The sequence below is a fragment of the Perca fluviatilis genome, chromosome 14 (genome assembly GCF_010015445.1).
Source record: "Perca fluviatilis chromosome 14, GENO_Pfluv_1.0, whole genome shotgun sequence".
NCBI lineage: Eukaryota > Metazoa > Chordata > Actinopteri > Perciformes > Percidae > Perca > Perca fluviatilis.
In genome coordinates, this window is record NC_053125.1 from 12,839,345 (window position 1) to 12,865,919 (window position 26,575).

At 41.4% G+C, this 26,575-nt stretch overlaps 1 protein-coding gene across 5 annotated transcripts in view; it reads left to right on the top strand.

Annotated features, from left to right (window-relative positions):
* The window catches only part of ppargc1a (peroxisome proliferator-activated receptor gamma, coactivator 1 alpha), a 277,417-nt gene that overhangs the window by 81,649 nt on the left and 169,193 nt on the right, over positions 1-26,575 (top strand). The gene's annotated exons all lie outside the window — the stretch shown is intronic.

Below are 26,575 nucleotides of genomic sequence, written 5' to 3' on the forward strand. Positions count from 1 at the left end.
CGTCACAGACCCCGGCCTGCTGTGAGCTCGATTGAGGGCCAGCAGCCCGGTGCTCAATACCCGCGCAAACTCACCCTTTTCTGGGTGACTGGACTACCAAACGCCACTGCCCTGACAGAGCTCCAGGGCCTGCAGCTCGCTGTTCTCCCTCCCCTCTTCCTGCTACCGGCCGGCCGGTGAGTGACTGAGAGCGGTCAGCTTGTTACGCCCGCAATCTCTTACCGCAGCCCGCAGGTTCCAGTAAATCTTATAATGGATAAGTGTGTTGAGTTATTTAAACAATCTGGGAAATAAACGCCTCTTGTCCGCGAGTCTCATTGATAGACCCCGCGGTGAGCTGGAGTCCATCAATGAGAGCTAGCTAGCCTCCTCCTAACGAGACCTCTGACATTCACAAAAATGCATTCAATTGAAATCCGAAATCACGAAGTGTTAGCTAAGCTTTGTAAGACCTTGGGGAACCTGTAATATTCATGCCGTGACAAAATTCAAACTGTAAATATACTGTAGTTATGCCGAAAGTGTAGCTAGCTTGCTGCAATCGTTTCACATTTTGAATGGGACATATAGCTAGCAGCTGCTCGTCCTAACAAGACTCCTTGCGTTCATAAAAATGCCTTAAAATCAAATCGGACACAACGGTTAGCTTTATAAGACATTAGGGTAGATGTTATATAAGTGGCGTGACGAAATTCAAAATGTAAATATTAGTGCTGTCAAACGATTAAAATATTTAATCGCAATTAATCATATTAATCTCATAGGTAACTCACGATTAATCGCAATTAATCACACATTTTTATCTATTCTAAATGTCCCGTGATTTCTTTTTGTCCCATTATATTTTTTTGTTTTTATGCTCTTATCAACATGGAAAAGTGGATCGGCTTGCTTTGTGCAAATGTTTTTTTTTTTATTGAAAACAACATTGGCATATACGTAGTGTTCAATTTCACACTAACATTCTCACTTGGAACTAATAATCTGTCACATAATGTAACACTGTTACCTCCATTTTCCACTGCAGATAGTACTGCCTCATACCTGAGGCGAGCGTGGCTGGTTTCCCCCGACTCATTTCCTGGTTCTCGTTCTCCATAACCAACGTAAAATCAAGGAGAGGGTTAACTTTTCCTGCTACAGGTTTCCCACCGTGGTCCGAAAGAACAGAGGAGACACTTTGTTTCTCTCACTGACCTGTGGAGTCACTACTCGCTCCGAAGCTAATTGCCGTGACGAGCCTAGCTACGCGGCTCGCAAGCCCAAACAAGTGTGTGCGGCCGCAGCGTGTTTTGTTTCCGGTCTGTGAAATTACGAATCCCACTATGGCCACGCCAAGACCCGCCCTTCAATCACTACTATTGGCCAGGCGTCCAAGGTAACGTAACCCCATTTGTTCAGGTCCTGTCCCCTGACAAATCCGCTATCCTAACCACTCGTGGTGAAATGCCTAACTCCAACCAATCGAGCTGCTTCATAGGGTGGGACTTGCCGTGGCCATAGTGGGATTCGTAATTTTTAAAATATCTATCTATCTATCTATCTATCTATCTATCTATCTATCTATCTATCTATCTATCTATCTATCTATCTATCTATCTATCTATCTATCTATCTATCTATCTATCTATCTATCTATATCTCTTCTCCACATATCTCTCCACGCACACGGTTTTCCTCTTCTAGTAATAGTAACACACCCTTACAAGGTTTCCTACGAAGATGCCCATTAAAAACATGATATGTCATTTGATTACAGATTCAAATAATTTACTAATTTATTTTCATTCTATCAGGTATTGACTAATCTGATGTGCTTTTAATACGCCCTTATTCCATTATGGAACATCCAAAAAGAGAAGTAGTCTCCTTTTTATGTGAAGGTATTTAGATGCAAGTAGATATGTAATACTTAACATTGATGCATGTGCATAGTTTAGACTTTGATAAGAAAAATAACATTCTGTTTCTGAGCCAGCACACCATACAAAGAAATTCTCTTTTATGAAGGTACAAAACGGATGTCAGCCTTGCGCTTTTCTGCTCCCAGAGATGATGCTCAAGCATCCACTTGATGAACAGAAGCTTGGAAACTCATCATGCCTATCCATCCCCTTCCTTCCTCAAGGTTCCCATTATAATCATACCCCTGAAACAGATCAAGGCCCATTGTTTTATCCCTTCAAGTCGATAAATCAGAAGTGCCTCCTCGGCCAGTGGTCACTTAAAGGCAGCTTGTGAACGAGGAGAGAAAAAGCAGCAGCGTGGTGTGCCGTGTCCTACAGACCATTCAGCCAGAATGCAGTACCTGAGCTGTGAAGTGTAGCAAGCGACGCGCTCGAGGAGTTGGATTTTTGCCTCACAAAAAGGGGAGAGCAAGCTGCTGTAAACATACTCGCATGGTGAAGGACAAGCATAGGGCTGGAGAGAAAGGAAAAAAAAAAATAAAGACTACTGAGCCGCAAGATGAAAGAGCTAATTCAGGAAAGAGCAGACTTTAGTTGCTTGTAAAGATACTGTAACTGACTTATTTTTCATTGGTTAACACAGTTCAAACTACTGTGTATCTGCATATTGTCAAAAGGGGAAAGTTTGTTTTGTTTCATCCAGCAACATCAATGGTTTTAAAACTGCCAAGAGGTTAGGCTGTTACTCAGCATGCATCTTGTTTGTCTGTGCTCAATCTCCCCATAATCACACATACAGATGAAGTTCTTTTATGAGCTTGCTGAGTGAGACACCCCCATTGTCACTGTGTGAGGCTGATTCAAAATGGCCGCCCTTAGCACTCAAATTGATCATAATTGTATTCCCAAACTCTTGCTCAGCGGGGCATTACATATTGTGTTATTGACTTTAAAAACACATTCAGCGATTCCACTTGCAATTTCATTACACCGCTGTCAATTACCACTCTGTGAACAAAGCATGCCCGCAAATAAAATGTATGAGGTAATTTTCCAAATGCCACTTAGGAGGTACCACCGTCAGAGCGATGGGCATGCTTAATTTGTGCATTTGCTTACTGCAAATCTGGTTATGCCTTGCCAGCCGTGCACATTTCATTAAAAAAAAACACAGGAGACTTGGGGTGATTGCCCCAGTGTTCTCACATCAATACATAAACCGCCGGCCAGGCCCCGGTAATTAGGCATTATAAACGTTTGTAAAAGGGAAATTCTTTATCCCTTTTTTGTGTTCAAAGGGAATGCTGGGTTAAGTGCAGAATTCATAAATCATGCTAACAAGAACAATTACCTTGCACATCCGTTTCCTTGACTCTGTTTAAAGTGTTTTGTTGGTCTCCCCTCTTCAGGGTGTCCTCTCCACTGCCTTAAATGGGAAATAAACAGTGCCACAGTGGCTAGTTTGGCAACCTCAGTCTCACTGCTTTTCCACTGCAGCTCCACTATGGTTAAACCATTCTTCGTTTTCTTTTTAAAGAAGGTGTGTGTGTGTGTGTGTGTGTGTGTGTGTGTGTGTGTGCGTGCGTGTGCGTGCGTGCGTGACTTCTTGCAGAGATAGTTGCTCATATCGTCTGTCGGCTAAAATGAAGAGGTCGTGTGTGTGTTGATGACAGGGTTAGAGGGCGTCGAGCTGCCGGGGGTCACTGATGAGCACTACAGAGACATAGATGGACGGAATAACCACCCCCACCCTCAACCCCACCATCCCCTCCACTATTTCCCCTCTACAGCCAATTACAGTTTGAAGAAAGAAAGTGGGAGACATGTATGTTACAGGCTCAGAGACTCTCAGGCACATACAGTAGAACGTGACAGCCACTGAGTTTGAAGAGTAGTGATTACTATGGTTTGTGCGTGTCTGTGTGTACACTATCTGTCTGCACATTTTGATGACTTTGAGGGATACTGTGTTACTGTGCAGTCTTCATAAAGAAAAGCGGAGCAACAAGGGCTTTCTCTTTCTGAGCCTGGCAAAAAGTGCTGAAATGGGCTGTATTGATCGTCAGCGAGGGGAGTCAAAACAATCACAATGAATTAAACTCCTCAAGGTCTTAGGCAAAGGGGATTAACAAAATTATCTGGCCTCTATTCTGGCCGTTTATTGTCGGTGTTGACAAAAGCCTGGAAAGGCAGCGAAAGCAGTCGCCTGCGAGGCGGAGGCGTAGGGCGGTAATGAGTGAAGCATTCTTGATGAGAAACTAACAACAATGTAAACACAGCAGATAAGTGCTTTCTTGGCCCGACAGTATTGATCATGAATAGGCTTGATGCTCAACTTTACAGGGTGACTTGTATTTTCCTGCTGTGTTTTGATAGCCAGCTGTTAAAACACTGTGCAATTACTGGCTGCGAAGACTGCTTTTTCTGGTTTTGTTTGTTGTGATGAGAGGAGGGAGGCTACGGTTAAATGTGTAGCCTCATTACAAAATGCGTGTAAGTGGATGTGAAGCGCAATTAAAAAGTGAAACAAAGCCTTTGTTTCAAATCATCTGCAATGAAACCCGAAATTATCATTAGCGTCACGGGTGTGTTTGGTTGCAAAATGTTGTTGAATCAAATGGTTTGACTCTGCCTTTGGTGATTTGGCCTTTTTTCCCTCCTTCTCTCCTTTTAGCCGTGGACTTGACTCATACCTAATTAATTTGCAAATTTTATTCTCAATAAAGTGCTTACAAAAAGATAATTGTGACTTTATTAACAGTTTCTTGGGCAGCAGATGGTGTTCTGCAGGCCTGCCATGTTGAATTAGTGATGACGCTGTCGTTTTATGTGCTCTGTACTGTGGCAACCCATAAAACTCCTAATTAAGGCTACAAATTAATACTACTTCTTCCCAACATTATACCCAGCCATTTCACCCTAGATTAGTGTAAACAAATTCAAATATACAGGTAATTCTGCCAGTAGTATGCACATTTTCTCTGTGTACAGTAGCTGCATTTATGTAAGGAATCCCTCTTATTACAATCATTTGTTATATATTAAGAGCAATTAAATGCCTATTAAAGATGCCAAAGCATTTGTTCGCTTGTTTGTGCTCAGCTTTTAGAAGACATGCTATTCCTTGGAGCCAATTCTCAGTAAACTCCATCGACTTAATCCCTCCGATGTTTTATTAAAAACAAATTATGTCCGACTTCACCGCCGGTAATCCAGCGCATCAAGTATTGGTAACCGCCTGAAGGAGAAGTGCTTGCATTTTAATTAAGAGCCCAAGTAACGAGGCAGCAAAGTGTGCGGATTAGTGTGTTTACTCAGGAAGAGCACGAGGAAAAAAAAAGATCTTCATTTCATTTTTTAATCTGGTCTTGGATCAACTCCAAGTGTACAGTGACTTGACATGTTTCAGGAATTGAGACATTGATCTTATTTGGCAGAACAGAGACCTGCTAGGTGTTGGAACATCTTCTTAATTTTTCTTTTTTTATGGCTCAGGTCCTTTTTAATGGCATTTCACATTCTTGCTGCTTCAGTTTTGTTTACCTTAGATTTATTTATTTATAACATTAATATATTTTTCACACCAATACTGTTTTATGAACTCTTTAAACTTGAAAAATAAAAAAGGCTTATCTTTTCCTCCAAACTTATGTCTTGCTTCATGCACTTGCAAACTTATGGCAGTTGTGTCAGGTGGAATTTAAACTGTTATTCTTGATGGCTTCTTTGAAATGAATAAATATATTATGTATGTTGGAATATTTAAATGCTTTAATTATATGGCAAAGCTCACAGTAAAATATGCATTGTGCGTCCATTCTACCATACTTATATATATTTTGACAAAATAACCTTCACACTAGCTCTGCTAGTGTAACGCTAGTTATTGTTAGCATTAACTATTAACTCGTCGTTATTACATACAAGTACTTTCGGGACGTGGATAGAGTAAGAGCACGGAGACAGCTTTGACTGTGTAACTCTCCAAGCGTATGACAACTCAAGCCTCCTAACAAAACGTGCTTCATCATCTCATCATATCCCTCCGCCAGCCTAACTGTTGCTGAATGACAGGCAGGGTACAGCATGTTAGATAGCTCCCTTGTTAACTCAAGGAACAGAATACACTATGAAGCTGAAATTAATGGAAATATGCGACTTATTTCAGTAATCCTAAAAAGGTCATCTGTTAACTAAATATTCACAAAATAAATGTTATCTTACATTCTCCCCTTTCTTCAGATGAAATGTCCCCATTTCAATAAAGCTCATTTTACACTAGCTTCCTCTGGAGCTTTTGACCACATCTCACACTCTTAATCAGTGTATTTTGACCCAATAATCAAGGTCCACTTAATCATTTTTCTGGAGCTTTCTCGCAGTCTTTATCAGGGCATAAACTTTTTGTTGTCAAAAGTTGGTTCAGTTGGTCAAGAATGAACTAGCATGTTCAAAATGTGTTTCATCTTCCTTCATGATCATGTATAGTTCCATCTATGAAAATGTACCCATGAAACGTAGTCATTGCCCACCTTCTATAGTGTGGTCACACATTTAACAAACTGCAATTGTTTCAAATGAAACCTAATCGCTTGGCATATTATACCACACTATATATCACGCTGGTAATTTAGTGCCAAGGGGCTATCAATGCATGCTGTACATGTTTTTGTTGTTAGTGAGTTTTTTTTGGCACAGACACATCAGAACCTTCTAATTTGAGCCAAGGTGGGACCAGAAAGCTGCAGAGATTGGCAGATCCTACCCTTGAGTAGCTCTGCGCACAAACTATAATTGACATACTCGGACATAATCCCTTGTGGGACTTTCACACTGTTCCCAGACTTCAGTGGGAGATTGCTGCTGCTTGAAGAAGTCATGACCACTGTTTGATCAAAGGGGCTCAGCTCCCAACGCCCACTGCTTTCTGCCAGGGCTTGATCTGGATCGATGCAGGAGTTAGTGTACAGAATCCCCAGCTTCCTCGAGCTCTGCAAACCCACTTTTGCCAGTTAGAACGGGAAGTCATGTTAAGTTCATGTGCACTCGTTCTCATGTATTTCTTGGCCATGTGGTACTTTTCAGAGTATGTGGCACCCGTAGCAGTGAGACAGCTTTGCTGTAGAAACACATCAGGAGCTATCCCGAGAAATGTCTAGTCTTTTATAGCAAAGCAAGACTCTATTTCAAATGTAGATTGTTTACACCAACTTACTGTTAATAAGAAATATTGGCCTAATGAATCAATCATGTTCCTTCATGAATGCAGCAGTTTATTTTGCCTCCAGCTGTGGGATGTTTGATACCACTGTATATGAGCTTCTGCCTGCAATTACAAACCAAAAGTGTTCTAACAGGCATTTTTATTGTTTGTCTTAACTTTTCTAATAGCAGGCACAAAGCCAGACTTTGAGTTCATATAAATGCTTCCTATTACCGTTAAAAATCTGTCTTTAGCCTAAGAACGCCAAACCAGCTCAGCTCGTTCCTTTATCAGCTTACAACCAGAGTTCTCTGGGTGCTTATAAATCCAGTGAATATTGTTCATTGTGAGTTTCCCGTCTTACCAAACAAGAATAACAAGAAAAGACTCATAATTACAGAATTTACTGCAGTTTGAGAACTTCACCCAAAACTTTTCTGTTCCCATTAATGGAAAATATGGTAATTCATTTTTCATATTCCCTCATACATCGGAGGTTGATATAACTTATTCATGACAGCGCAAACAAGAATTGCTGTTGTCTGTCCATTTTCTTTTAGCATTGCTAGATGGAAGCAGGGGATCCACTGATTCAAGCAGCAATTGAGCCTTTGCCTCTCTTTCCCTTTTTGGTGCAATACCCACCGGATATAAATCAACAGCATCATTTAGTGGGGCACTGTTTCATCAAAGCGGGAGTCAAGCCGAAAAGATTCTGAGTGGAGCATAATCAGTTTGAGGGACAAAGGTTTATTTATTCCAAACTAAATGAAATTACTCTACGTCTTGAGTGAAATTTATGGGTGTGCTACCTGCAGTGCTGACATGTTTACAAAGTGACTAAGTAAAAAAAAAAAAATGCATTCCCTGGTTATAGCTCTGGTTATGGCGCACACCTCTGACCTTAAATATAGATCGGGCTCTTCTCATTGTCAACAAAGCCATCAAAAGACAAAAAAACAACAATAAATGTGTCTTGTCTGTGTAGCCAAAGCTTGATGGAGCTTATTCTTCTCTGCCACAGTCCAAAAACTACATCAGCCACTGTTGCATTGGGAGACATGTTCCTTTACTATAACGAGCGTGGGCACAGGAGTTTAGTTTGAGTCAATTGTGCATTCTTTCCTTGTGCCACCACCAAATGACCACAGCAGACTTTGTCTTGATGATATTTTTTTGATGGCATTATATTGAATAACAATTTTATTTTTTAATTGAACAATTATTAAAATTCTGAATAAATAAACAATGTTGTGTGATGTGTTACCTAATTTATTACAGCTGTGTCATTGTGCTGTATGTACTGTAGGAGATTTTAATGTCAAACTCTGTTGTGTAAATTGAGTTAAAGAAAATGTATAGGCTAATGTTCTAATCTGAAGGTGAAAGTCCCCAACCAGTGCACTACTTAGCCCTGTGTTTTGTGAAAACTACAGTGCCCAGCTGTGTTTTAAATGAAAGTTTACAGTATATTTGTGACCTGTTTTTAAAGAGGCTTAGAAGTGCTTAGAGACAGACTGATGCATTGCGTGACAAAGACTAGAGACGAGAGCCAAATTGTTGAGATTCGCCCGTTTTCAGAGGCAGTTTCAAATTGTGAGATTTGCAGAGGAAAGAGGTGTCAATGGGATTTTGAGGTTCTACGTATGTCCTATTTACCCACCAAACTGCCGTTATTCAACTATGACAAGGTAAAATCGGTTTTGCATTCTATCACCCATTTAATATAGTATTTGGTGTCATTATTCCTTTTCTGCCATCTTGATGTCACAGTTCCAAGTAAATTGTTTCATGTTATTAACAGACAATTGCTCATTATCTCCCACTAGCCGATCCAATTCTTGGGGATTATTCCTCAATTAAAGGTTATTCCGCCTCTTACTGGAGGTGTTGTGGCCCTGGTTTGAACCGGCTCGAGTGCCAGAGGATAAGTGAATGACCCCAGAGAGAAATAGGAGAACAAATCCCTCCGTTTGGCCTCCTCAGCATAAAAAAAATGACTATTTCATGAAGGGTGAAAACACCCATGCAGGAATTCTATAAATTACTGTTAAATATAATGGCTCTGTTAGTACTGAAGAAGCAGCACTGGTAGCATTCATCCTGCTATAGGACTGCATGGGTGAATATGGGGGCTTCCTTACTACTAAAGAGGTGGGTAGGAGTTGGACGCGGGCGACGAAGCACAGCGAACAATGTGCCATTGTCGCCGCTAAGGCTGGGCTGTTGCACATTGCTCTGATCATTACTTACCCACAGACGTCCAATGTCACGCACAATATCCCCAGGTTTGCCCTTCATAGGTTGTTGTGCATCCTCCGATCGCTCCAGCCTGCTTAATGATAACAGGCAGCAATTACACTCACATGCCTGCACACTCACACCCACAAACAAGCCTGCACACAGTACTGTACTGCAGGAAAACAAACACGTTGGGCACCCGCCTGCACGCCTTCTCCCTTGGCCTTTTTTGTTTAGGAAGGAAGATAAATATCCCCATAATAGAAAAAGCCTGCTGCTGATGCATTTTCAACAGTCCACTGCATCAATTACATGTATTTACTTACAAGTCTGAATTTATTCTCTGCCTGCTGCAGTCCGATTTGTTTTGAATGGTAAATGAAAAGGTCTCCTGTGCTATTGTGGCAATATTTTAACGCTTTGCCTCGCCAGCACACCTACCAATGAACTTTATGTGTGCGAATTGTTTAATAAATCCGCTGAGAGTTGTGAGGTTATAGAGACGGGTGGCTTGGGTGTTAGTACGCCACAATGAAAAGAACAGTTTATAAATTGCAGCCTCGTCGGTATAAAGGACACCTACAATACGATCCTGCGCTGAGGGGAGGGGATTATAGGAGAGGCCAGGATATTATTCACACAGGGTGTATGAGTTGACACTGTATTGCAGGAGTGTGAGAAGTAGTCACACTATTGCTTTCCCAAATGGAAATGCCAGCAGTATGCAAAGCCATATTTTGAGCCGCAGTTAGATTTCATGGGACTGTCCGCATATGATGTCAGAGTATGGATATCGGGGGACATGACTGAGCTGGTGTGCTGGTAGGGTGGCACGCTTATTGAGATCATGATTATAGCTGTGTCTAAACTCCGGTCCCTTTGTGACAGAGCCATTAGCAGGCTGTCACACTCTTCAGCGCGCTCCATGTATGTGACCACTAATGCTAATACACTGACTGCAGCTCACATTCACATATTAGATAATGCCCAACACTGTGGCATTGCCCCTGGACACATGGATACTTTCAGAGGAAATGCAAGTAGCATAAAATCCTTTTTGTTTTTTTTCTTTTCAGTTAGTTGCCATATTTGGCATTTGTGTTGTTGCTCAGTGATGGATCAGGTTTCACGTATATCCATATCTGCATTTCCACTATGCCTCCACATGCTTGCTAATCCTCATTTACTGGTTTATACAAGTAGGGCTGAGCAACACCAAGCTGCAAAGTCACATTGCCAAATTGATTGCCCATTTAAAAGGATTGTGGCTTTTACAAGGTTTGGCCTCCTTCAGTTGAGTGCAAATCGAGTGCCACTATATTAAGTGGTAAGACCAGAGTGCTGATAGATTACCTTTGGCCACTCAGTTTAATTGTTGGGCTTGGTGGCAAACCTGTTAAAAGAAAAAGGGAAGCGCTAAATCGAGAATGTTAAATATTGAAGTGGTTGCCGGAGGGCTAATGAAATTAACAATGCAAGTAAACAGCCTCCTGCAAGTGCCAGTGCCACATCCTCCTCCTCCTCCTCTGCCTCGCTGTGTTCCTCTCCCTCATTGGCTTATCGTGAGGAGAGCTTCAGGGCTGGGGGGGGGGGGTTTGTGATCACAGGTGCATGGAGGGTTTAGAGGGGGTGATCCAAGGTCAGAAACCCCAGTATTAGCACCATCTCCATCCCACCAGTACCTCCTTCATGCGCAACTCTATCTCCACCATGCTGCATCAGCTCTATAATATCGTCAAGCCTAATCCGCTTCCCTGCCTCTACCTCTGGCCAAACAACACAACTGAGCTTTAAGGCTTCATAACAAAGCTGCAATGATGTATTTATCTTCTATTATTTGAATACCGTTTGCATCCTCCTTGCTTAGATATCCATTCCATTGAAAAAAGATGAAGCTACCTGTTTTGGGCACTAACTCTGTATGCTGCATGAAAAACTGTCTTCACACAACTTCGATCAAAACGTTTTTTCTAATAATGCGTTGTAGTTAAGAGATGAAGCACAGCCATGTTTTCTTATGCTTGTAAAGGCTGTGATTTAGCAGTGGGAGAGCTTTGACGATTGTGTTTCAACTTGAAATGGCTCTGTGTGACATAATTATGTCAGCGCAGGCTTATTGCTGCGGTTTTCTTAGATGGAGATGTTGTTAGCTGTTGGGCAGCTAGCTGAGGGCTTGGCTCTACTGCGTTTGTATTTCTTTTAGTTCAACACAGGCAATGTGCGTGCACACACGCACACACACATACATACATACACACACGCACACACGCGCACACGCGCACACACACACACCTGGAACAGATCTCCAGTAAAGCTGCTAGAAGCCAGGAGAAGGAGCTTATCCACATTACACATTCTTCCTGAAGGCAGCACTGGACAGCTGGTGCACACACACACACACACACACACACACACACACACACACACACACACACACACACACACACACACACACACACACACACACACACACAGACATGGATAGACATCCGTAAATCCACAAGCACACACTTATTCATCCTTGCAGTGCGTGCATCCCCACAAGTGTTCTGTTGATTAACACAGAAACCATATGCGTACAAACGCACACAGACCCACACACATACAAGAGCCAGAATACCACATGGTGAACTGGTGAACTGGGCCCGTTGGTGGGTAGTTGGCTTCGGAAGACACCCAGCGGAGCCTGTGTTGGAGGGTCCCCTCTGTCCTGAAGAGGACATGTTCAGAGCAGATGTGCATCTTAGGGGCTCGTGCCTAAATCCTGTTTGACTGCTGCGTCCGTGAAGAGTGAGAGAAGCTTAACAAATCAATTCCTCCTGGATTAATCTCCTTTCACATTCTTTTGTCATTCTCACTCTTGTTTAGGTAACACTTTACATCAGGATGCAGAAAATCCCGAGGAGTTACCATGGAATAATAACAAATCAAGAACTAACTGAAACTAACTAACTTAATCAACAGCTAACAAGTAGTTCCTAAATAACTCCTCTCAGCAAGGACCACATAGTAGATAGTAAATTACTAGAACAGACTGCCTGGTACAATGTTAATAGATCAGTATGTAATGATTTTAGGTGTCTTTGATTTCTTCCTGCTGAACTCTAAACTAATAAGATAGTTACTATGTTTGTGCTCCCTTAAGTGAAGGGGTGTATCTTACGGAGTCTGGACTTGATCATTAATTCAGTATCTTAACGTTGCTGTACAATTTTGTGTTCCCGGGTAGGTTGCACATGAACTTTAATCATCATTCAGAGCACATTTCCATTAATGTTCACATTATCAATGTTATCAGTGGGAATAAATAGTTATTATTCTTATAAGTGCAATGCAATTTTTAATTGCAATCCCCTACACTACTGAACAAAGTAATCTCATTACTGTAGCACGTTATGTAGTAATGCATCACTGCCCATTGGTATGTCATATTATTAGCATGTACACAACCAGAAAAGCTGTCAGCCAGCTAACTATTGTTCTGTTACAGTGCCTATAAAAAGTATTCAACTTCCACTGGACTTTTACATGTTTTGTGGTTCCACAACAGCGAATCAGGGTGGATTTATTAGGATTTTAGACACAAATCAACAGAAAATAAATCTTCAAATTGATTTAACGTAAGCACAATTAAGAAACACAAAATAATTGTTTGCATAAAAATTCAGGTTTGTTAAGTCAGTTATTGGCTTATTAGCAGTTACAGCCTTCAGTCTATGTGGAAAGGTTTGTATCAGCTATGAACGGCGAAATAACTCTAAAATCAAGGATTATCTTTGACTAAAATTAACTCAGGAACTACTTGTTAACTATTCATTAATAAGAAGTTATTTAATCATTCCTTGGAAACTACTTATTAGATAAGTATGTACCTTTTCATACAAAATGTTCCTATTGTCTTTTTCCACAACCTGTAAAGTCTGACTTACACTGAAATATTTATAATTACATAATTTCTTTCAGTTTTCTTCACATTTAAGGACATTATATTTACACTTTGGAACATTGAATTCCTCACATCAGTGCCTCAATTAACAGCTACAAAAACATGGTGGCTTTTTCCTGACCCGCTGATGATGCTCAAGCACAGGGCTTGGCTCACATTTGCCAAAGAGGTAAACAGCATTTCAGCCATACAGTTTGTTTGACGCCAGCCTTTTCAGCATCCTTCACCACCAGTGGTGGCAACCATCTTAGCAGGCTGGGATCCAAGCCCCCTCCAGAGAGTGTACTCTTTTCTCGAATATGAACATGGGATTTGGTTTTCCTAACAAAGCCGTTTTCACAGTTTGTTGTGGTGCACATGAATATTCATGCACTTTTGCTTGGCTCAGTATGTCCTAATAAAAAAAACAACAACAAAAAATACAACACAATTGTTACTTTTTCCTTTTTTCTTCCACCTGTGTTTTTCCATTGTTTCATGAACAGTGGTTAGACTTAGACATTTGATAGGGGCTGACAAGAGGTAGGATTTCATTTTTCTAATATAATATTTTCCATGAATATTTCAAGACAATGTTGTCATTATTACCACAGCAATGGCTGCTGATATACATGGCCTGGACATAGTGTTAACAAACGTAATATTTGGCACATTTTTGCTATATATATATATATATATATATATATATATATATATATATATATATATATATATATATATATATATATATATATATATTATAAAAAAGTTATGAAGAGATGCTGGTATTAGTAGAAAGGTGTCTTGTTTCCCTTTCTAACACAACTGTGCCTTTTTTTTTTTTTTTTTTTTTTTATATACTGGATGCAATATAAAGACCATGTTGTACAGCAGGGGTAGTATATGTGAAATACCTACAGTATGTATCAGGTGTAAAATTGCTCATTAAAATCTGAATTCAAAGTAGAATTTCAAATTACAATCACTGTTTGCAGCACATTCAACACTTTTCTCAAAGGGAGAGCTCAAACCTTGAATTGTTGTCTAATGAGAAAAAAACTATACATGTTAGACAGGTGCATCTTAAGAGGAGGTGTCTCCAATATAAACCTTGCCTGTCCCCTGTTTTCATTATTTTGAAAGCCGCTGAGTGTGCTGCTTTAAGGTGGTGATTGATTTTTCAGCCCCTGCTGTGTGTGTAGCTCCAATGTCACGCTATCTGTCTTTCTTTGTAGAATTTGTTTTTGAACTGACAATGGTCAGGAAAGTCAACACACCCTGAAGCCGTGGCCTTGTATGTTTATCCACTCCATGAATGAATAATGAACAAATGGAATTTGTGTGCAGCCCTTTATTTGCTCCATTCTGCGATGATGCCGTTGGTGTTGGCTGTTTGTGTTTAGTGCATCTTCAGGCTGTAGTATGAACAAAATAATGATAACTCCACTTTAACCATCAAAGGCACTTAAACTTTTTATTATTATCATCATGGACATTTCTCTCAGAGGGCTTTTTTTAAGTAAGGCCTCTGAGTGCTTCTTTGTTAACCACCAAAAGTGTTAGTGTGACAGAACTCGGAACAAAACTAAAACATCCATCCAACCATCTTGACTCACTTTATTTATTTTTTTAGATAAGATTTTTTATTAGTTTTTAGCACCATTTATCATTCAAACATGCAGAACAAATTCCACAATATGTGCCAGGTAATGTCAGATGGTGCATAGAACACATAAACAAATTGAACAAGAACAAAAACCCTCTTCCACCCCCCCACCCTCTGCGTAGTGTAGGGTAACAAGGTTGAATAGGCATGATGTCTAATAATCATGCCAGAAAATATACCTCCGACTGGTTGAAAGCATTCCGCTGATTTTTCCTCTATTTTATGCATGCCCTGTAACCTCCGGTTTCCTCTTTCTCACTCACCTCTTCTGCTAGCTATCTAGCTCTGCATTACCTTCAGCGGGGATTAACGTAGCATTAACAGCTTACACCGTTTTCCTCTGTTGGTCTCTCACTCTTTGTTTTTTTTTCTCCCCCTTTTCCCCAAACCTTTTACTTTTCTGAGTTAAAATAGAGGATTTGATTTTTCATGCAAAATCAGAGCAAAGCCAAAATGAAGATGCCAGTTAAATTAAGAGATATTCCACGGGGGGGCTGGAGGCGAAGAGCACTGCTCCGACTGAAAAACAATGAGGCACTGCACGGCGCCCCCAGAGGACCAGCCTAGTGTCTGATGTTGATTTAGCTGTAGAACGCTAGTTATTCCTGCACGCCACCAAATCTAGCTATAACTATGTTGAATTAATTTGGCAGGCCTCTAAAGAGAACCAAAGTTGGAGGAAATGAAATAGAGTTTTATTTAGATTGAAGTAGAGGAGTAAAGAGTGGTGATTTTAGTAGCCATCTAACTTGAGCTTAAAAAATCTTTAAGATATTAAGTATTCTTCTATAGTTTAGACTCCTTCTGTAGCAGGCCTACATGCCACCTTCCCTCTAAGACCGGTTACACACTGGCTGTGTCGCGTGAGCGTGTCAGCTGCGTGGCGTGTCCGTTTATATTTTGGCTCCCATGTTAACAGGTTACAGGTTTCTGGTGTGTAAAGACATAGAAAAATCTACACAGCCAACATGCAACAGAAACGCCACGCTCACGCAGCCAGTGTGTAACCGGCCTAACACATCACACTTTAAGTGATCCAAAGTGTTGCCCTCTCCTGCCTGCAGCAAAGCACAGCAACCTGGATTTTAAAGTCTTCCACTGCATATTAATGAGAAACTAATTTGGATTTTTTGATTACATGTGCACTCAAAACCGCCCTTATTAACGTACTATAGTTAGTAATACTAGCTTTACTAATAGTGCCTTTTGTAATATTTGCTTTTACTGTTTACATTCTTGGTGATTTTTGCTATACCCGTTCCTATCCTGCTATGTTCTTCCCGAATGTGCACCTGCTGTAGGTATTTTAAAATCCCTTTTTATTGTTCTAGAATACAGTTTTAGGGCAGGCAGTTATGCAGCTGTAGGATTGTTAGAAGCGCAGCCACCAAATTCTGCAGATTAGGTCAGACTCACAGCCTGTTGCTGTCAAATGCTGAATACTGTTGTTACTATAGTTGCACTTATGCAATACTGTTTGATTGTTTTTGCTGCAAAAAAATACTTGATTCCTTTGATTTAGTACAATGTATGCCTGTAGTGTTTTAGTTTTTCCCCATTCGTCCTTTCCTTTAAGGTGGCTTGCGTGTGCGTACGCTTTTTACAACCTGTTTGCGTCAGGAAACTCCAGCATGAGCCGTGTTTAATTGCTCTTGATGCACAGCAGGTAGAGATCCCCCGGGCCAGGCCTGTATGCATGGCCGCCCAGAGAAGACATCTGCCCCATCAACCACCTCAACCTCAACCCCCCCCCCCCCATCCCCCCTCCTATGGACTAACATTACATGTGTAAGGGTTCCCCACAGAATCTCTCTTCATCTCCTCTGTCAAACACTTACACAACCTGGGAGTTTTTGTATTGATTAAGTGCAATTACAAGGTTTAATATTTGTGTTTAATTGTATGTCAACCACTGTCTTGCCATCACTTAAACCCTGCCTTGTAGTGTTTTAAAGAATATGCTGCCATTTTATAATACTCTGTCCTTCTTTAATACATCCATGATGTGTACCTGTGGTGTGCAGGTACACATCATGGATGTGTTGCAGTGCAATTTACCAGCAGGCAGTGTCGTGTAATATTTTATTCTACGTTAGTGGCCCTCTTCTTGAAACCTCAACTGACTTCCAAAGCAGGGGTCAGAGGGCACTATCTCTCAGAGTCCTCGACAAGTTCCAGCTGATTGCCCTTGTTTCCCTGAGGAAAGCTGAAAGCCACAAACACAGCTCCCCATGAGAAAACAAATTGGTCGCCCAATTGTGATTGTCATTTTGAACACTCGTGAATCACAGGCTGAACCTTTATGGACACCAGGTTCCTGCTGTCTGAGCTGGAGGGCGACTCCAGTACAGAACTGGGAGATACATTTTGATGCATTTATCATTCAGGATTGAGTGGAGCTTTTTCAGATGCACTGAGAGAAAGAAGTGTGTGTGTGCGTCTGTGTGTAAGAGTTTAAAAACATGGCATGAAATGAAACATCTGTCTTTCTCCCTGCATTGCTCCAGGGCCTAAGGAGACATTTATACCAAGCAGTAAAGCAACGGTTTCGTTTGTCATGTAAGTTACCAGAACCACACGATAAAGTCATTACTTCAGGGCACCCCCCCACCCCCATCTTGTCAAAAGCTACACAATGTCCCTGTAAGCACAGTTGTACGTTATGGCATATACAGGAAATAAATTGCAATCATCACACCAGCAATGCACCCAACAGGAATAGGTTCCAGATTCATTATGACAAGATGAAGCTGCATGCCTTTTTTCTCCCCTCCTACGTCTTCGTGCTAAAATGGTAAGTCAATTTGTTGGCTTTGTCAATCCTAGGGGACCTTTTTGAATGTGTCACATCAGCGTTAATTGCCATAGACGTATGAAACAGCAGCCCCCTCCTTGCTGCTCGGCAGCTCCCTCCCCAGCGGCAGTGACACTAAGTGCACCCCTGTGTTCCTCTCCGCACGGCTCCTCTGAGGATGTATTCTAAACAGGCTTTGACAAGGCGACTTGTGTTATAGGTTATGAAGATCACTTCCTTCCTTTCTCGACAAGAAAGACATTTTGTCAGTAAACAGAGTGGAAAGAAAAAAGTCCCCTTGCATTATCTGATCCTGTGGAGTTCAGCATATTACAGGGAAACTGAAAGATGGACAGTTTCCTTGGCGATAGCGCAAAGGTCAAGAAAGGTTTTCAGCCTAAAGTGAAGGGACGTGTATAGGCACAAGCCTGGGACCCGAGCCACACGCACGTTTTTTGGGTTGGCAGGGAAAGAATCATGTACCCAAGCCATCATCACAAGATAGAGGACTTTCTTCACCTTTTAATTAAACATGGAGGAAACAGAGTGGCGCCAGAGGCCCAGTGCCCTTAATCAAGCACTGTAAGGTCAATGAAAAATGCTGGACTACTGCTTAAATGGAGTCTGTCTGGATGGTTGACAAAGTGAGAATGAATGAGTGAGGGAGGAATGTACAGGGCTTTTAAGAGCTCAGATTACTGTGGGTCACTTGTGGAAAAGGCTGCATCCAACACACACCGGGGACAGTGTGAAAAAACCCAAGATGCAGAGGAACAAGCTGAATATTTTAGTTAACAGGATGAAACGACAAAGTCAAAAAGTGTCATGTGTCCAAAAGTAAAGAGAGGCACTTTGCCCATATCAGAAAGAAGACTGTGGTAGCATTAAGAGTAAATGTGGGGAATAGTGTGTTCGATATCTCGTGTAGAAAGGCCCAACATCCACCATGAGCTCAGAGCTGATGGGGCCAGGCACAGAGCTTGTAGACACAGCAGGAGAGATTGCACTCTTGATGAAAAAAAAAAAAAAGGTGAACTATCCTGCCATAAAACATAAAGAGATGGTATCTGGCATGGTGTACAGGAATAGGCTGATGGTGCCGGCCGGTGTGTGACTGTATGTATGTGTTTAGGAGGGGAGCGCTGTGATTTATTACCATTGCAGGTCTCAGCAACAAGTCAGCTGTTAGTGTTTTGACCAGGTGGCCAGGGACAAAAAGGGCATTCCCCCTCCAGAATAGGCTAGGATTCAAACTGTGTGCATGTGTTTGCGTGTGTGTATGCAAATCAGTCTAATTTAGCTGTCTCCACAAGGACGCGTGGAATCAAGCTGCTCTTTCTCAGCCTTCAGCGACAATTGCACCACAGTGCTGTGCATACGTAGGGAATGGCGTGCAGCGGCCATTTCCTCTAAATATGTCAACAGGATGCTGCTCTCACACTGTGTCTCCCAGAAGATTGATAATGAACGATTGGCTCATTAACAGAGACTATTAGCCATGTCCACATGTGCAGTCCCATGAGTGGATAGAACACTCGCTGAATGGACACACTACAATATGAAGACTAATTGCCTTTGAAGACAGAGTCTGTATTTTCTCCTCTAATTCTCCTAGGGCCCACAGGCGGGCCTTAAGTCGGCAATAATTGCTGCAATTTTCAGTGTCATTTACTCATTACCAGAGTGACATGAGCATTCCAGTACTTCTCTCCCACTATGTCAGGCTGCCACTTCTCTTTGTTTAAGTCTTGGTCTGGGACCATTGTATCTGGTCCTTTCTCAACTTTGAAATCCACAAGACACCAAAACACAATGACTCGTTTGACTTATTTGTCTCAAAACTCAGTGAGAGACACAAGATATAGTGAGCTACAGAAACTCAACCACATCTTGATATGGGCACCTTTCAGAACGTTTGTCAACACAGTAAACTAAAAAGTCTGGAAAGGAAATGTCAATTCCCCAACACAATTTCAGTCAACGCATCATTTTAATTGCATATCAGCTCTTCTTCCACCATGTCGCATAACCTTTACATCAATCAAATTTTACTTGGAAAATACTCCTTCACCTATGTCTCATTGACTTTTCCAAAGAAACCAAGATTTTGCTGTGCTTATGCCAAGCTTGCGTGCATCTGACCTTTGACTCAGCTGACCCCCAGGAGTCAGATACTGAAATGCTGACAGATGAGCGGCAACGGGAGATAAGAAATAGAAAAAGAGGGGTAAAAAGATCTCTCTGCTACAGGCTTTATTTGTGGATAGCTGGTATTACCATAAAAACATATGGCCACCAAGCTATAGATTCACTGAGTTCGGATGTGCATTTGGTTGGTCAATATTACCTCAAATGAGTCTGGCAGGTTTATTGTGTGAAGAATTAACCAATTTGTAGAGCTGGGAATTAGGAGGTTGCACGATTGTGTGCTGTGATGCATCAGTACAGAAGCAGTTTGAAAGTTTGAAACAGGAGCTCAGTGCTGAAATGTGTCACTATGCTCAGCAAAATGAGGCTTTTCTTTAAAGTTCCCATGGCATGAAAACTTCACTTTATGAGGTTTATTAACATTAATATGAGTTCCCCCAGCCTGCCTATGGTCCCCCAGTGGCTAGAAATGGCGATAGGTGTAAACCGAGCCCTGGGTATCCTGCTCTGCCTTTGAGAAAATGAAAGCTCAGATGGGCTGATCTGGAATCTAGCAAGGTTACCTCCCCTTTCTCTGCTTTGCCCGCCCAGAGAATTTAGCCCACCCATGAGAGACAGAGAGAGACATCATGGCTTTCAAACAAGCAAAGTGGCAGTTGGTCAAGATTTCCTACTGACAACTCAAAGTAGCTATCACGATTTTTTGATACAAATTGTATATCACCGTTTTGGATGGAAAAAAACATTTGCAATTTTTTGCCTCTTTGTTTAGTGAAACTTGCTGGGTCAACATGTTGGTGTGCAGTTGTTGATAGGTGCTTGGGGCGGGTTTACTGTTGGAGTCCCTCCGAAAGGCATCGGTATGCTCCAGCTAAAGTGCTTGACGAATGGTGATGCAGCGTCTGAAAACCTTTCTGTAACTTTTTCAAAACCGACAATCTGACATTCATGCCCACATGAAGCAACGGTCGGCCAGGTGTGTGAAGGTGACAAAGTAAGCAGTAGAAGTGCAACACTACCTATGAGGCTTTGAGGAATGCATGGACACATCAAGGCTCTTTTGGAATCCACCAGATGAAAACTCAACAGAGAAAATAAAGAAAACTACCAGGATCTGATCAGGCCCAAACATCACAAATCTTTAAATAGACTCTGCCCCCCCCTCCCAAGACAGTAAAGTGTGGTAACAGGACTTACTCTTGCATCTCTTTTTTTTTTTTTGTCCCAGTGTGACAGGTATGATAAATAACAAGTCATGTCTTGCCAGTATGATATCAAGTCTTTAGAGAAAAAAGGGCATTTCCCTCCTTTCTTGTCTGGAAATGACTGAGAGATAGAAAAAGCAACTCTGATTTTCTGTCCAAATTCCCAGTGAAGGTTTGGACACATGAAAAGACATCTTGCTGCGTGAGTGCAGGAGTGAGACGAGACCTTGTCGTCTTGAAGCCCCCCTGTGGTAATTTATGACTTCCGTTCAGGGCCTTGTCATTACCTACCAATGCTTTCTTCCCCCGTCCATGAAGAGAGACCGTGAGATAATTAATGCGTTTGTGAGTCCTTGCACTTCCCTGACACACTTGACTCCATTTAATAAATGATGTCCCATATTTTCCCATTCATTATAATGTCATTAAGACATATTAATTCCCCCTGCTGTTTTAACCTTTTACCCCACGTTACCACAGTAGCCCTCTCCATGGCTAGCCCCAGTTCCTTGTTCTACTCACGTATTGGACCACTTAAATTACAGGGCCCTCCATGGGCTGTTATGCAACAAGCCCATTTAGAAATAAACGGGGACAACACTCGGCGGCCAACACGAGCACTCGCACAGAAAGCAAGCAATTTTAGATGTTTTACAGAGTGCATGAAAGTCAAACTTCAGAGAATGTGTTAAGTACTTGGAGCCTGCAGGTACAAGGAGAGACTCGTTGGAAAGAAAAAAGTCGGCGACAGTCTGTTGACCCAATTTGAAGCCCACACTTTCATGGAGCAGATGTAAAAGATGTTCCTTTAAAACACTAAAATGTACAGTGTTAAGATGCCTTTGGCAACACTGGGTCTGGTGGTTATGAAGAACACGCAGATTTGTGATTCATTACCCTGGACAAGGATGAGTCCACAGAAAAAAAAAAGAGTCATTCATTACCACTTTTGCATTCAGCACAGTCCATCTGAATATACACGCAGTGGAGCAGATCTGTTCATCTCACCGCAGTGACATATGTCCTTTTGGGATTCTCTTTGGGATTGCCTTCATACAGAGGGAAATCATAGGCTGTACCTTACACACTCACAGCAGCAAGAGTGTGTGGTAATCATCCAAAAGGGGGTGGGGTGGCTTGAAAAGGGAGAGCTAGAGAACCAAAGTGTGTGTGTGTGTGTGTGTGTGTGTGTGTGTGTGTGTGTGTGTGTGTGTGTGTGTGTGTGTGTGTGTGTGTGTGTGTGTGTGTGTGTGTGTGTGTGTGTGTGTGTGTGTGTGTGTGTGTGTGTGTGTGTGTGTGTGTGGCTTATATGCCCTTGAATTGGCCCAGGACCACCAACGCGTGACTCGTTTAACTGCTCATTTATAACAGGTGGGCAGCATTAAACACTGCAGGTCCAAAGTCTGATCTCCCATTCCCTATTCATGCTTTAATCATAGCTGACTAAAAACCTAAATGTCTCCAGATCAGTGGCCAGGGACCCATTTTATCTAGCCCCGCTAAACATATTGTGCAGAAGCCCATTTGCTGTAAATTGCTGCTATTAATCGTCAACTCAAACAGGCACCTGCATTGTATTTGGGCGTAAGAATTCATTGAAAGTTCACTGGGTATTGTTATAAAGCCCTCACTGATAGAGGAGCTGGTGCAGTACATTTAAAAAAAAAAAAAAAAAAAGGTGGCAATAAACAATTAATCACACATTTTGGATTCTGTGTATAGCCAGAGGCCAAACATTTCCCCAGTTAGTTCAGGCTCTTATCATATGCATATTTCTTACTTTTGGTCTTTTGTACATCAGGAGAAAAGTTGTAGTCCTGTCTCTACCCAGTATCTCTACCCCCATAATCTGAAACACTCTGTACTACATTCAAGGACTGTAGGTACTGGCATATGAACTCTGACAAGCTAAAATAAGTATCAATAAATCCTCTTTTACCTTGAGTACGCCTTTCACCAGCCAGCCCAATATTAGATATTACATCTTTTCCATCCACGTTGTGAGGAAAAGAAACCTGCTCTTGGACACCTTGAATTAGAATCTAGCCATAATTGTTGTCCAACACCTTCTGTGATAGATATAGTGCCAAATCTCATTTTACACTGTTTGATAGAGTACTGCGGGATTTGAATATTGTCTTTCTGGCACTACCTCAGCTTCCTCCAAAGGCATGAATTTTCATGTGCAGTCTATCTGCAGTCTAAATAGACACTCTTTTGAGTTCCCTATATCATAGTGTAACCACTAGCACTCTTGATACAGCTTGAGAATAAAGATTGTTCTATCTTACCTCACACTTTGTGTTGGAAGTTAATGGCTTAACCGTTAACAGACAATACAAATTTATAAAACAATATTAAAACAAAAATAAAGAAAGTTATTAAAAAAAATAGGCTTTACAATCTATTTCATAACTGCTGCACGACCAGTACATGCTTGCAGTTTTTTGCGGACGCTTAGCGTGGAAAGTATGTCCTAGCATCGGGTGAACTGGGACTCTGTAGCTTTGTTTCCATCCATACGTTTTATCCAAATTAATTATCGCATGAAAAATGCCTTATGGAAACAGTAAAATTCGATTTTATTTCACGAGTATCGACTCAAAGGAAATACGTTTGGTCTCATCGGATTTTATCTTGATCGATATACGGCTTATGCGATAAACGCCGATGGAAACGTTATTTGCCGAATAAATTAATGAATTGCGATTAAGTTTTAGGTCATTTTATGGTTGCAACCCGCCACAAAACGAAGAAGAAGAAGTTTTAGTTCCTTTCCGCCTAGTATTTCCGCTCTGTTTGCACACATGACAGGTGTCAACAAAGACAGATGTAAGTGGACGAACGAGGAGACGAGAGACTTTTTGAATTTAATTTACAAGCAAAATATAACTGCTATTTTAGATAGCAAAAATCTAAGAAATGCCATAATTTATCAGGAACTCGCGAACGAAATGACCAACAAAGGTTACGACAAGCTGTGGGACGTCCTCTGGAGTAAATGGAAGGCGCTCAAACAGCAATACATGTCTCAAAAAAGAGAGTTGTCTCTCAGCGGTGCCGGAGGGAAAATAAAAGGCAAGTTCCACCTTTTTGATGAGCTGGATCAGATCCTCGGCCAAAGGCCCATCGTAGCTTCCTTGGCTTCTTATATTAACAACTACTTTTGTCTAGCAAAACTTTGTTCGCAAATGTTTGCTTGAATGTTGTGCGATTCAGTGCGAAAATGAATGGAAACCCCTTAAAATGTCTCAAATCAAATTGATACACCAATTTAATCGCAAAACAGCATGTGACGTCATTACGCACAGGTTTTTATTCGCTTTAAAGCTGTTGGATGGAAACACACTTTCACCAGCTTTATTCGCATGAGTTTTTTTTACCGAACTTCAGATAATTCGATTGACAAGTGGATGGAAACTTAGCTTCTGTCACCTGCTTGTCAGTTAACGGTTAATGATCGGTTAACAAGGGTCAGCTGTCGGTCAGAAGAAAAAACAATCCAAATTAGCATCCCTAAATTAGACTCATCATTCTGTTCCTTTTGAGAATTGTTGCATAGTTAGCAAAGTTTAATTGGATAAGGGAGAGTTTGGCAAACCTTGGGGTTGTCCAAACTACACTCGTTTTATGGACTAGTCTATTAAAGTGAAAATGTATCCATGAATTACTTGAAATTATTACGATGATCGTTTATTCCTCAGTTATATAAACTCTCTGCCAATTTGAAAGACCACAAATCCACAACTTTTACATTTTTCGAGGCCGAACCTGTTAACCAAATCACTAAAAAAAAGTGACCTCATAAATTGAGCGCATAGACTCTTTCTGTTCCATTAAGGACCAATTGAAAGTAAATGTGTACTAACAAGTCAACATGCATACTTGAAACAAGTGGGCCCACTTAGCTCCAGAAGTAATGGAAATTGTACATTTAAAAGTAAACTAAGTTAGTCAACTTCTTGTGCCCAAGTTTACTTTTAACACACATGGACACTCGTTACACATTAGCTTTTCTAAAATGTTTAAACCATCTCATTACTAAATAGCCATAAGTATAGAAGGACTATGTTGTCCTAGAAATGGAATAGAGTTTTTCTTCCTTTACAAGAAATGTGCTTCATGTTTCTTGCATTGCTTTTTACTCGGGACCTCTTGTGACCTAGTTTCAATAGACCTCCTCATCATGTAAACTTCTCTTACATCCAAACACCTCAAGAATGTTTCCACTGAAAGCACATCCACAGTCTCCTGTCTGGTATTTTTTATTTTGGCATTCCCAGGATAATTTTAGTTGAAATCTGCACACAATTGCAAGCACGATTTCAAATCTGTCTCTTGCTTACTCAGAAATAACCTCATATGTCGGATACATTGTTTGGATCGCCAAGGTGGCATTTGGATCCCCCTGTTTTTGGCCGTTTTCAGTGAATTTACTTCAGCCAGATTTCAGAGAGTGGGCTGTATATTACCCACTATCAGTTTTGGCAGAGGTGTCTCCCTGCAATTTTACGTCTTGCTGTCCATATGGGGATATGACGCAGTATTTGGTTCGGCCCCAGTGTATAATTTATCCGAAACGGACTTGTGCCATACATCACCACATGTATTATTCATGGATAATATGTTCCCCGTAAATGACAGTAAATATACTGGCGGGTGTGGAGAATGGTTTGGCAAATTGCCTCATCCTCACCACCATCACCCCCCTCCCCTCACTCCTTAGATGCTGTTCTGTGGCTGTTGCCTGGTAGACAGCTGGACAATCCCTCGATTTTCTGTCACTCAACAGACGCCTCGGTGTTTTTTGCCCAAAGCGCATTAACCTTAGCATGACTTCTTTTTTCCCTTTCTATTCTTTAGAACAGTGACTGCAGCATCAAACTGCATGCGCTGCACTCTCACATTACAATTGACTTTGGCATGAGCAAGCTGAGGTTCTTTTTGGTATCCAGCACAAAAGCTTTGTGCCACGTTCGCCATGAATGTTCCCTGTGTGTGTGTTTATACGCACATGTGCACATGCTGCATCCAGTTTCAGAGGATTCTTGACAGTATCACGCAGCCAATAAAAGACCACCTGTTCCAGTGTGCTAATCTAATCTGGCCTTGCACAGACTTGACGGTATTTTTTCCAGTGTCACGTTCCATCGGGGGCCCCTCCGCCACTCCATGGCAAAAGCCGGGCCGAGTTGTTAACAGAGCACCCTTGACACACAATGTGACAATTTCACGCCCAGCCCTAATCCAGCTGACATGGCTATTGACGCTCCTTTAATTGCCCTGTAAGTTTTTGCTTTTTTGAACATGTTGAGGAATAGAAAGCACTGTTAAATCTGTTCCCGTTCCTCTGCTTGTCTGTCAGGATGGCTGTCACCTTGCTATGATTAATGTATTCCCTGGCATGCACATTTTTATTCTGGGAAAACGCACCTTTCTCCAGAAGAAAAGCTGCTGTAAAGTCCTATCACGTTTTCTCTTGCCGA